Consider the following 13,048-nt stretch of genomic DNA (forward strand, 5'->3'; position numbering starts at 1 on the left):
AAGGAAGTGTAGAATGATAGGGAATGAGGAATACACAGTGACACTAAGGTTGGATGAGAAAGTGGGGAAGAAAATGCACGTTCTTTCAGATCTGTCCCTTCCCATTTCTCATTGTCCAGATCCTAGTTCAGACCCTTATTACAACTCATCTAGATGATTATAATGATAAGAGTTCCAATTAGATTAAATCCAAGAAGCATTTATTAAGCACCTAATTTTGTTGTTGTTCAGTAGTTTCAGTCATGTCCCACTCTTTGATCCTGTTTGGGGCTTACTTGGCAAAGATACTGGAGGAGTTTTCAATTTCCTTCTCCAGCTCATTTTATAGATGAAGAAACTGAAGCAAATAGGGTTAGGTGATTTTCCTAAGGTGGCAGTGTCTGAAGCCACATTTGAACTCAGATCTTCCTGATTCTGAGCTGTGTTCTATCCACTGTGCTACCTACTGGCCCCAAGCACCTATTTATTCACTGCAAAGCACTATACTCAACCCCAAGAACAGAGAGATCAAAATGAAAAGTCCTTGCCTTGAGGGAGCTTTTACTTTCTCTGCCCACTTGCAAATTAACTTTCCAGATACATTGATTGGTTCCTAAGCTTCTTACTTACAGACTTATAAAGTCCCCCTTTGCCTTAGGGATATATAAAGCAAATTCCTTAGCTTAACATTTAAGGTCTCTGAGAAGCCTGTGGGGATTTACCTACCTTGCTCACCCTCAAGTCTTATTTCACAAGATTTCCTTTCCCACACTCAGACTGTATTCCTTATTATTCCTCACTTCCCATTTCCTTTTGTACATGATGTGTTCCTGCACTTGAGAGTGGGTGAGTTTTTGAACTTGGCATCAGAAAGTCCTAGGTTCAAATTCTGACTTTGGTGCTTCAATCTCCACCTTATTTAATTTCCCCAGTTCCCGAGAGACCATTGAGAAGTAAATGAAGAGAAATTTAGAATCATGAAGACCTTGGCTCAATTTCTATTTCTGATACATATTGGCTGTGGGACCCTGAAAAAGTTACTTAATTTTTCACTGGCCCAGATCACTTTTTTTTTTTTCTTTTTTTTAATTATAGCTTTTTATTTACAAGATATATGCATGAGTAATTTTTCAGCACTGACAATTGCCAAATCTTTTGTTCCGATTTTTCCCCTACTTCCCTCCACCCCTTCCCCCAGATGGCAGGTTGATCAATACATGTTAAATATGTTAAAATATATGTTAAATACAATATATGTATACATGCCCATACAGTTATTTTGCTGCACAAGAAGAATAGGACTTTGAAATAGTGTACAATTAACCTGTGAAGGAAATAAAAAATGCAGGCAGACAAAAATAGAGGGATTGGGAATTCTATGTAGTGGTTCACACTCATTTCCCAGAGTTCTTTCACTGAGTTTAGCTGGTTCAGTTCATTACTGCTCTATTGGAACTGATTTGGTTTATCTCATTGCTGAAGAGGACCACATCCATCAGAATTGATCATCATATAGTCTTGTTATTGAAATGTATAATGATTTCCTGGCCCTGCTCATTTCACTCAGCATCAGTTCATGGAAGTCTCTCCAGGCCTCTCTGAAATCATCCTGTTGGTCATTTCTTACACAACAATAATATTCCATAACATTCATATACCACAATTTATTCAGCCATTCCCCCTCTGATGGCCATCCACTCAGTTTCCAGTTTCTTGTCACTACAAAGAGGGCTGCCACAAACATTCTTGCACATACAGGCCCCTTTCCCTTCTTTAAGATCTCTTTGGGATATAAGCCCAGTAGTAACATTGCTGGATCAAAGGGTATGCACAATTTGATAACTTTTTGAGCATAGTTCCAAATCGCTCTCCGAAATGGCTGGATGTATTCATAATTACACCAACAATGTGTTAGTGTCCCAGTTTTCCCACATCCCCTCCAACATTCCACATTATCTTTCCCTATCATTCTAGCCAACCATATCACTCTTCTAAAACATAAATTCTTAACCTTTTGTGTGTGTGTGTGTGTGTGTGTGTGTGTGTGTGTGTGTGTTGTTGACTCCTTTGATAATCTGATGAAATCCATGGATTTCTTCTCAGAATGACATTTTAAAATAATTGAAGGAAATACTAAATTTTAGTTGTCATTGTTTAAAAATTGTTAGTAATGTCTGATTCTTTCCTTGGCTAAGATACTGGAGTGGTTTGCCATTTCCTTTTCCAGCTCATTTTACAAATGAGGCAACTGTATTACTGGTTTATATCTCAAAAAAATCATAAAAAAGGTAAAAAGACCAACATGTGCAAAAATATTTGTAGCAGCTCTTTTTGTGGTGGCAAAGAATTGGAAAATAGTGGATGCCTATCAGTTGAGGAATGGCTGGATAAGTTATGGTATATGAAATAATGGAATATTATTATTCCATAAGAAATTATGAACAGGCTGATTTTAGAAAAACCTGAAAAGATTTACATGAACTCATGCTGAGTGAAGCAAGCAGAACCAGGGAAACATTGTACACAACAGCAGCAAGACTGTGTGATGATTAACTGTGATAGGCTTGGCTCTTCTTAGCAATTAGAGATCCAAAGTAATTCCAATAAACTTTGGATTTTATGCCAGATGCACTCCATATCCAGAAAAAGAACCATGGAGATCGAATACAGATGGAAGCCTACTATTTTAACTTTTTTTCTGTTCCCCTTCCCCCTTGGGGCTTTTCCCTTTTGTTATGATTTTTCTTTCCCAACATGACTCATGGAAATATGTAAAAAATATGTAAAAAAAATCATGTAAATGTACATGAATAACCTAAACATCAAATTAAGTTGATAAAAAAAAAAAAAAAAAAAATTAGGAAATTGAAGCAAATGGGATTAAGTGACTTGCTCAGGATTACACAAAGTAAATCTTTGAGTTTAGATTTGAATTCAGGAGGACTAATCTTCCTGATTCCAAGCAAGTGTTCTATCCACTGCTCCATGGAGCTGCCTGCAAATTTCAGTTAGAAGGCAGTAAAAATAAATATATAATTTTTTTCCTTCCATGTTCACAGATCTTCTGAAACTATCTACATACATGGTCCTTGAGTTAACCCCCCAATCTAAGATTTAGCTGAAGAGTAGTTTCTGATCTGCTTTGGTATAGGGAATTTTCTTGGAGTTCCTTGTATCAACAAAATCACAAGTCTAATTATAAAAAAAATCATTTAATTACATACTAATTTGTAATTATTTGTGTATGTTTCACCTCCCTATGATTATAAGCTCTTTGAGGGCAGGAATTGTACTTTGTTTCATAGTTGTTTTCTCCTTTCCCCATTCATTTCACCAGAGTACAAGGTCATGTACTTAGGAAGTGTTTAACAAATGACTAGTCAGTTGACCAACTTATTTTCTGCTTTAATATTCTATGATTTACTGATCTTTCTTCATATATTAGACTATAACATGAAAAAGAAAGTCAACTGATCCTAAAGTCCTATTGTCCTTCACCCTGACTCCAGATGATAATAATAAGCATTAGCCTTCAGATGATAATAATAATAAACATTCAATTTATGCCAGACACTGGGCAAAGCATTTTATAATGATCTGATTTAATCCTCACACCACCCTGGTAAGGAGTTGCTATTATTTATCCCCATTATATAAAGGAAATTGAGATTAAGTGACTTGCCCATGGTCATATAGCTAATAAGTGTCTGAAGCTCAATTTGAATTTGGGTCTCTTGACTTCAACCCCAGAGAGAGCTATCTACTATGCCCTATAGCTGCCCTTCTTTAGAGGAGTTTTTCTTGGTTATATTCCTTCTCTATGTGATTCTAATAGCCCATAAACTTCTCCTCACAGAGAACTAGTCATTTGTCTAACCTTAGCTCCTTTAGCTGCTGTTAAGGTCTAATTCCTCTGTTTTTGCATTCTAAGAAAATTAAACATAACTTACCAGGATTCCTCTGTGTTCTGGATCTGTATTTTCCTCCCCTTTTATATCATAGGCTTCTTAAAGGTAGGACCTGTGTCTCCATCATATCTGGAATTCTGACAGTGGGGACTAAGTCTGTCCTATCAGATTAAGAGCTCCTTGAAAGTAGGGCTTGCATCTTTCCCAACTAATAGGGAGCTCCAAGTGGGTGCCCATCAGTTGGGGAATGGTTGAATAAATTATGGTGTATGAATGTAATGGAATATTATTGTTCTATGAGAAATAATTAGCAGGCTGATTTCAGAAAGGCCTGGAGAGACTTTACATGAACTGATGCTAAATAAAGTGAATTGAACCAAGAGAACATCGTACACAACAAGATTAGGTGATGATCAACTGTGATAGACTTAGCTCTTTTCAACAGTGAGGTGATTCAGGCCAATTCCAATAGAGTTGTGATGGAGAGAGCTATCTGTATCCAGAGGGAAGACTATGGGGACTGAATGTGGATCACAATATGATATTTTCGTTTTGTTCTTGTTTGCTTGTTTGCTTTTTTCTTTCTCATTTTCCCCTTTTGATCTGATTTTTCTTGTGCAACATGATAAATGTTGAAATATGTTTAGAAGAATTGCACATGTTTAAACTATATTGTATTGCTTGCTGTCTAGGAGAGGGGGATGATGGAGGAGGGAGAAAAATTTGGAACACAGAGTTTTGCAGCGGTGAATGTTGAAAACTATCTTTGAATGTATTTTGAAAAATAAAAAGCCGTTATTATTTTAAAAAGAAAAATAAAAAAGTTGTTAATAAAAATGGGAGCTCCTGGATGTAAGATTTGTAAATCCTTCTTTCTCTGGGTCTCCTCTTATTGCCCAATTCAGGGCTCAGAAACATAGGAAATACTCAGCTCAGGAATCAGAGGAAATGTGATAACAGACAAGTGAGTAGGCTAAGAGATATAACTCAGGAATCCAAAGAACCAATGCTGGCAAGCTGGTCAGAGAAAGTCTGGGTATGGGGTAGTGCCAGAAGGCATGAGCAAGACATGGAGGCATATTCTACTTGGGGTGATAGGAGGATCTCAGTTTGGGGGTTCCCTTGATCTCTTTCCTTAGAGACTTCTATGTCTAGCCAAGGCCCAAAGAATTCATTGATGCTTTTATTTTAACTAGATGATTTTGGCTGCCACTCAAATATCCCTTTCTCCTCCTGATCCAAAGTGACGAGGTGGCTACCACAGCCTCTCTTGCTGGAGAAAAAAAGGGCTGGGTTAGGTTTCTGGAGAAGGGGCCTCTTGGAAAAGGGTGGGAAGAGAGGAAGGTTGATACAAGTGGAAGGAAAATGAGACAGAAAGGAGATGTAGGGAGACAAAATGCAAGAAAGAAAGAAATGTAGGTACAAAAGCCTGGAAAACAGAGAAGAAAGCACATGGAGCCAAGAGGAGAAGAGAGAAAAGAGGAGAGGTTATGATTGAGGCAGAGAGCAAGGGAAAGAAAGACAAAAAGGTTAAGAAATAGGAAAGGCAGAAACCCATGCCAAAAACAAATCGGAAAGAGGATAAAAACCAGAAGGAGAGGGCCAGGAGAGAGAGAGAGAGAAAGGAAAAAAGAGGAAGAAATAATAATCCTTTACCTGTGGGTAGTGTTTTACTATTTACAAAGAACTTTACCAACCATTCTCTTATTTAATCCACAATAGCCCAGAAAGAAAATCAGAGATCATCTGTATTTTATAGTTGAGGGGAAAAAAAACACAAAGAGGAGAATTCTTCTATTTGTCTGACTGCTACTTCTCAGTTTCCTTTATTTGTCCCTCATACTAACTATTGCTCATGGCCCAGAAGCCTGGTCCCTCCCCAAGGTTCTATCCTGGACTCACTTCTCTTTTCCCTCTAAGCCATAATGTTGTGGGTTTCATAGAGTTTTTTCTCAGTCTGACAAAACCTATAGACCCCTTCTCTAAATAATTATAATAAGAATTCTTTTAAAAGAATAAAACAAAATATACAAGATTACAAATTATGCTGATGTATAGTTATCAATATATGTTAAATAAATATAATTTATATTAAACATTAATTTAAATAGAAACTATTAAATATCAATTACATTAAATATTAAAATAAATAGAAACAAATATTACATGCACATAAAGTATAATAAATACTAAATAAAAGCAAAGTCAGAGACTCCTTGGAGCAAGAAGAAGCCTTGTTCCATGCTATTTTACTAACAGTTCCATGAGTCTAATTATCATCTCTGTGTCAATGATCCTGAGATCTATAAAGCCCTGGTCTCTCTTGTGAGCTCCATCTCACAACCCAGAAGCATAGAAAAAAGAATTGGAGGGAACCTTGATAGCTATCTAGGCAAACCCATATGAGAAGGACTCACACACATATACACATACATACCTATGTAGGTATGTATATACACGTAGTAAATAAGTATGTTATACATACTTATTTATGTCATATACAACTCTGTGACTCCATTTGGGGTTTTCTCAAGATATTAGAGTGATTTGTCATTTCCTTCTCCAGCTCATTTGACAGATGAAAAAACTGAGGCAAAACAGGTTAAGTGATTTGTCCAGTGTCTCACAGCTAGTAAGTCTTGAGGACAAATTTGAATTCAGGAAGAGAAGTCTTCCTCACTCCAGGTCCTGTACCATATCTACTTACCACCTACTTGTCCCAGTTGGGGAAGAAACCCTCATTATAATATATAATGTAATGATATGATATGATACAATTTGTTACAACAAGATGTGATACAATATAACATGATAGGATAGGATATGAAATTGACTTAATAAATATATATGCAAGTGGCAATCTAGTTTCTGCTTGAAGACCTCCAAGGAGGAAAAACCTCTCCAGACCATACATTCCACTTTGCAGTAGCTTTAATTGTTGGAAAGTTTTTCCAGAAAAGAAGCATCAATTTCCCTTTCTGTAGCTTCCACTCATTATTCCTGGTCCTGTTCTCTGGGGCCTTACAGAATAAGTTCACTCCCTTCTCCACATGATAGCCCTTCAAATACTTAAACACAGCTCCCATGCCCTTCTTTGAATATTTTTTTTCACCAAATGCCTTGTGGATATCTTGCCCACTTGGAATCTCAAACTCAATATGTCCAAAATAGACATCATTATCTTCTCTTTCCCCTTCTCTGAACTTCTCAATTTTTGTTTAAGGGATCAATCCCTATTCCATCACCAAGGCTCACAACCTCAACATCAATCTTGACTCCTACACTCCTCCCAATTCATCCCATGTGTTCATTCTCTTGTCAACATTCTCATTTCTGCCTTGATGCTATTTTTTGCAAATAAACTCTTCACTTCACTCAGACAGCTACTACCCTAGTTCAGGTCCTCATCATCTCTCACTTGAACTAATGGCAATAGTGTTCTAATTGACCTTTCCACTTCCAATTTCTTCTCACTTCAATGTATTCTCTATTCAGCTGCTGAATTGATTTTCCTAAAGGATAAATATGCTGATATCACCCTCTATTCAATAGATTCCTATTATCTCCAGGTTAATAAAGTTTTTTTTTTAAACATTTAAAGCTTTTTGCAATTTGGACTTTTCCTATCTTTCCAGTCTTCTTACACTTCATTGCCCTCCATCTATTCTATAATGCAGAAATATACAGGTCTTCTTGCTTTTCCTTGTACATTACAATCCAGCTCTCAACTCTTCCCTTTCACTGCTTTTGCCCCATGCTTGGAATACCCTCCCTTCTTGCTTCTGGAATTTCTAGGTACTTACAAGTTGGCTCCCTTATTTGGAGAGCCAGTGTGGTATGCTGAATAGAGAGCTCATGTAGAAGTGAAGAAAACCAGAGTTCAAATCCCGCTTCAATACATACTGGCTTTGTCACTTGACTTCATAATGTATTTAAAAGCTTTCTATGGTCAAAGGCCATAAATTGCAGAAGTATATAAAGAGTTCTCTTACCCAGGAATTCCCTAAACCATTACAAACACAGGTCCAGTCCCTTTCTTCCCTTCATCAGAGTGTAAGGGACTATTTTTGCCTTTCTTTGTATACCCAGCCAGAGTTGAGCATATCCTGGCACTTAATAGGTACCTGACAAATTCTGTGACTGACTAGTTCAAGAGAAAGGTCAGAGTGAAACACTGGCTTCCCCCACCACCTACTTCCTAAAATGTGTCCTGTCACCTTAGCCTTCCTCTGAGTCAGCCCTACTTCATTCATCTTACACAAGTTACTTAACATGAAGAAGGGAGAACCTCTCCATCTCAAGGAACTTTCTCTTTTGAAGGAGACAGTGTGCTGTAATGGAAAGACTATTTTCTAGATTTGGAGTCAGGTAACCTGGGTTCAAATCCCGATCTTGCCACTTCTTAGCTGTATGACCTTTGGCAAGTAACTCAGTTGACTTGAGTCTCAGCTGTCAAATAAGAGTATCAGATTAGATAGGGTATGAGGTCCCTTTTAGTTTTAGGTGTTGTTGCTCAATCATTTTTCAGTCATGTCTGACTTCTCATGACCCCATTTGTGGTTTTCCCAGCAAAGATAATTGAGTAGTTTACCATTTCCTTCTTCAGTTTGTTTTACAGATGAAGAAACCGAGGCAAACAGAGTTAAGTGACTTAATTGTGTTGTCACATAGCTAGTGTCTGAAATCAAATTTGAACTCAGGTCTTTTTGACCCTTCTGAATCCAGGTCTGGTGTTCTGTCTACTGCATCATTTAGCTGCCAATATGTGACTCTCTGGGATCCTTATGATTCTGTTTTCTGTCTATACTTCCTCCTTTCCTTCTTCTGGACACTTCCATGAAAAGGAAACATCCCCTTCAAGCTCTAGTGTCATGTTTCTTCTCTTTAAATAGTCCTGTGACCTACTTAAGGTCTCCTGGAGGCTTGCTACACTCTCAAACATGGACTATTTCGTTATCTCCTTTACAACACTGTATCCTACCTTCCTTTCCTAAGATTGACAGATGGGCCACGCGCCCCGCATGCGCGCGCGCGCACGGCCACACACACACACACACACACACACACACACACACACACTCTACTGGCCTTAATGGGGACGATAACCACTCTCTGTCCCTCTCATTGGAAGGTGGAGCCATAAACCTTAAAACCTTTATTTGAGGATAGAGCTCACCTCAGAACTTTACTTCTCACCTGGCTGGGCAACTTTGAGACCTATCTGACTCCTACCATGTCCCTGAACCAGAAACCTTCACTGGTATCACAATCTTCCTTCATTTTTCAACTTTCTCTTGTTTGTTGTCTTCCTCCATTACTTTATAAGTTCTGGGAGGTCAGGAACAGTCTTTTTTCTTATGTATATCCTCAGAGCTTACCACACTGCCTGGCACATAGTAAGGACTTAAGAAATAGCTATTGACTGAGAATTGATGAATACTATTATGTACCAGGGACTGTGAGATGCTCTGAGAATACCAAGACACAATCAAAACCACCTCTGCCTTCAAAGAGCTTACATTCTTTCTGAGAGGGTAGACAGAGCTAGAGAATTTTTGAAATGCACCTAACAACAGATTCAAAACCATTTCATTTGGAGGCACAACATTTGGGAGAATCGGGAAGACCTCTTGTAAGAGGTAGTGTTTGAGCTCAGTTTTGAAGGAAGCTAGGAATTTTAAGAAATGGAGGTGAGGAGCAGTGGGACCAAATTTGAATAGAGACCTGGGCTACTAAACTTTACAGAAGGATCCCAGAGAATTGCATATTGACTTAGAAAACCACAAATTAAAAGTAGTGGAACTGAGCCTGTGAGTGGATGCTGCACTTCTAGTTTGGAACACTTTCCAAATGAAAAAAAAAAAAAAAAAAAGGAAGGAAAAGGGAAGGAAAGAAAAGAAGAGATGGAGGGAGGGAAGAAGAAAGGAAGAAAGAAAAATGAAAGAAAGGCAAAAAGAAAGATAAAGGAAAAAAGAAATGGAGGTTCAGAGGCAGAAAAAGAGCAAGAAAGAGAGAAAAGGGAAGTAAAAAGAAGAGAAGAGAGAAAGGAAAGTAATGGAAGAAAGAAATGAAAGGGCAAAGGAAGGAAGGAAAAAAGAAAGAAGGAAAGGAAAGTTGAAAGGAAAGAAGGAAGAGAAATAAAGGAGAAATAGAGGAAGAAAGGAAGGGAAACATAAGGAATAAAAGGAGGGAAGAGATGAAAGAAAGAAGAGGAAAAGGAAGGAAAGGAAGAAAGAAAAAAGGAAAGGAAAGGAAAAGGAAAGCAAAGAGAAGAAAAAATAAGAAATGAGAATGGAAAAAAAGGTACAACAAAGAAAAAGAAAAGGATAAAGAAATAGAAAAAGGAAAAAAGGAAGGAATCTGGAACCAAGAAAATCTCTATTCCAATGCTAGTTCAATCATTTATTACCTTGGATCTCCACAAGTCACTTGAGCTCTCTGGGCCAAATTAGTGTGTGTTAATATGGAGGAAATGGCCAGAGGGACAAGTTCAGAGAACAGAAGATTTGTAGGAATTGACACAGGATGAAGTAAGCAGAATCAGAACATTTTATACCATAATAATATTATAAAGATAAACAACCTTGAGAGACTCATGAACTCCGATCAGCACAGTGAGCATTCATGATTCCAGAACACCCATGATGATGCAAGCTACCCACCTTACATAGAGAAGGAGTCAGAGTGCAGAATAAGTGAAATTTTTGCTTTTGGACAGTGTGGGAATTTGTTTTCTTTGCCGAGGCATGTTTGTTACACACTTTTGGAGGATTTTTTTTTCTTTTAAATTGGACTGAAGAGAACAGGAAAGAAAATAATGCTTGCTAATTGAACAATAAAATAAAATGGAAAAATTGAGGGGGCTGAACTAGAAAAATGTCCCAGATTTAAAGTCAAAAGACCTTAGTTTCAATTTCAGTTTTGTTACTTGCTGTCTCTGTCACTATGGGCAAATCACTCTTCTGTGTACCTCAATTTTCTCATCTGTAAAATGAGAGGCTTGAATTTCATGGCTTTCAAGATTTTACCTTTCAACTCTACATCTATGCTTCTAAGTGGTCCTTCTAAATCCTATCAACAATAAAAGCGATGGGGGAGGGGAAGATGCGAAGCTGAAAGGAAAGAGGAGTTCCAGATGTAGGGGGGAAAGGGCGTTACCATCTCCTTCACACCAGCTGTGTCAATGCCTCAGGTATCTCTATCCAGATGTGCTCAATCCTTTTCTCGTATCAGGGAGAGGGGAGAGGGCAGATCTGGGGAGGGGGTGATGTGAAAAGGAAAAAGGAGAGCACTATTTCTTCAGGTCTTTTTCTTCTGGGGTGTGTGGAGGGAAGCCCGGCAGGCGCGATCTTTTGGGAAACTTGGAGAGAGAGAATTCAGAGCTCAGCACTTTTCCCTTCTGTTTTTCTTGCTTCTTGAAGTGCTTTTTTTTCCCCTCCTCTAAAACGATGATGATTTTACCATTTCTGGGGGGGGGGGTAATGGGTGGAGATTTCAGTTTGTTCTCCACCCCCATCTTCCCCAACACACACATGCCAATCATGGAGAAAGCATTACATTCCTGAAGAAGTCTGAGCTTCAGAGTTTCCTAAAGATGAGGTGGCGTCTCCCCCCACCGATCCCCCTTCACTCCAGGCCAAAGGGGCTGGTCTAAAGGGGGGGGAGGAGAAGGGGGTTGGGAAAGGAGGGAGTTCTCTGCCGACCTCTGCACGGCATTCTTCCCTTTGCTGTCATGCTGCAGAAATTAAAGACACATCTTCAGGCTGGCTGCTGGCCAAGTGTTTCAAGTCAAAAAGGAGGAGGAAGAAGAAGAGGAGGAAGAGCAGGAGGCCCCAGGCTAGGCCCCTTGCCTTTTTTCATGCCACGTGTTGTGAAATTTTGTTAGAGATGCATAGATGATGGAAAGAAGAAGCTTGGACCAAGATGGGAATGATTGTCAACACACACACACACACACACACACTCCATGCTTTCTCTGGGAGGACTTTGGCACACTCCTTACGGACCCTAGCCCCATGGTATGACAGTCAGTGTACATGTGTAATGACAGTCTTCGGGGGTGGTGGGAGAAGGGGAAGGATTGGGGCAAATATGACCAGGAGGTGGAGTCAAGCGGTGATTTCAATAATATGACTCACAGGGGTCACAGTTCCCCCTTACAGGCTACGGCAAGAAGGAGGATAAGAAAGGAAGGGTCTTTAAATTTCATGTGCAAGTGAGCTCGAGCTCACACACACACACACACACACACACACACACACACTCCTGAGTCAAGGAATGCCAAGGCACCCTAACCCATTACCTATATCAGACAACTGATTTAAAGAAGGGTAACGAGTTCATGTGTTTTTTGGTGGGTGGGATAGCATGCCTTGGAGTGCAAAGAACTCGTTGCGGGGGATGGGGGGCGGGAGGGGAGGGGGAGATACATTGGAAGTACTCCTTTTGAGTAGGGATAGGAGACTCTCATCCTGAGCCACTCTTCCCGGACCAAAGGGCTCTCCAGATGCTCTAGGGCCAGCTCCAAGCATCTGGGAGGTGGGGTGGGGCACAGGGCCACAATGACTCCAAGAGGATGCCACATCGGAGCAGTAATTGGAGCAGGCTCCCCCCATCTGTCTCCAAGCCTGCCTCGCTGGAAACTCTATATTTTCCCCTTTAATTATAGCCCCTAAAGGCTCCCCCCCTCCTCCCCTTATGGTTCCGTTGCCCATGTCCTACGTGGCTCCACTTGCCTTGTTCTGGTCCATGTATTTTTTTTTCTCTTCTCTGGCTTTTTATGCAGCACAAAACCAGCTGGGGCTTGGGGGTGTGGGGAACTCTGGAATCTTGGAAGGGTTTGGGGGGCGGGGCTCCCCCTTCCACGTTAGCAGCCTGGGAGTGACTTTGAGTGGGGGATATCATGAACATTGCTATTGGAGTTAAGGGAAACAGGTGTGGGGGGGGTCTACTGTGACTACTAAGCGGAAACAGAAAGAGGGGGATTGGGGAGCTGTGGAATAGGTTATACTGGGGTATTGTGTGTACAGGTCTTGGAGGTTGAAAGAATTGGGTAATAAAACCTGGGGACACAAGGGCACTACTGATTCTAAGGATTCTAGGATTGAGGGAACTCCAGAGGTCAAAGCATCATAATGGTCCTGGAAGAATGTCTTCCAAAT

Source organism: Sminthopsis crassicaudata, chromosome 4 (genome assembly GCF_048593235.1).
Source record: "Sminthopsis crassicaudata isolate SCR6 chromosome 4, ASM4859323v1, whole genome shotgun sequence".
Lineage (NCBI taxonomy): Eukaryota > Metazoa > Chordata > Mammalia > Dasyuromorphia > Dasyuridae > Sminthopsis > Sminthopsis crassicaudata.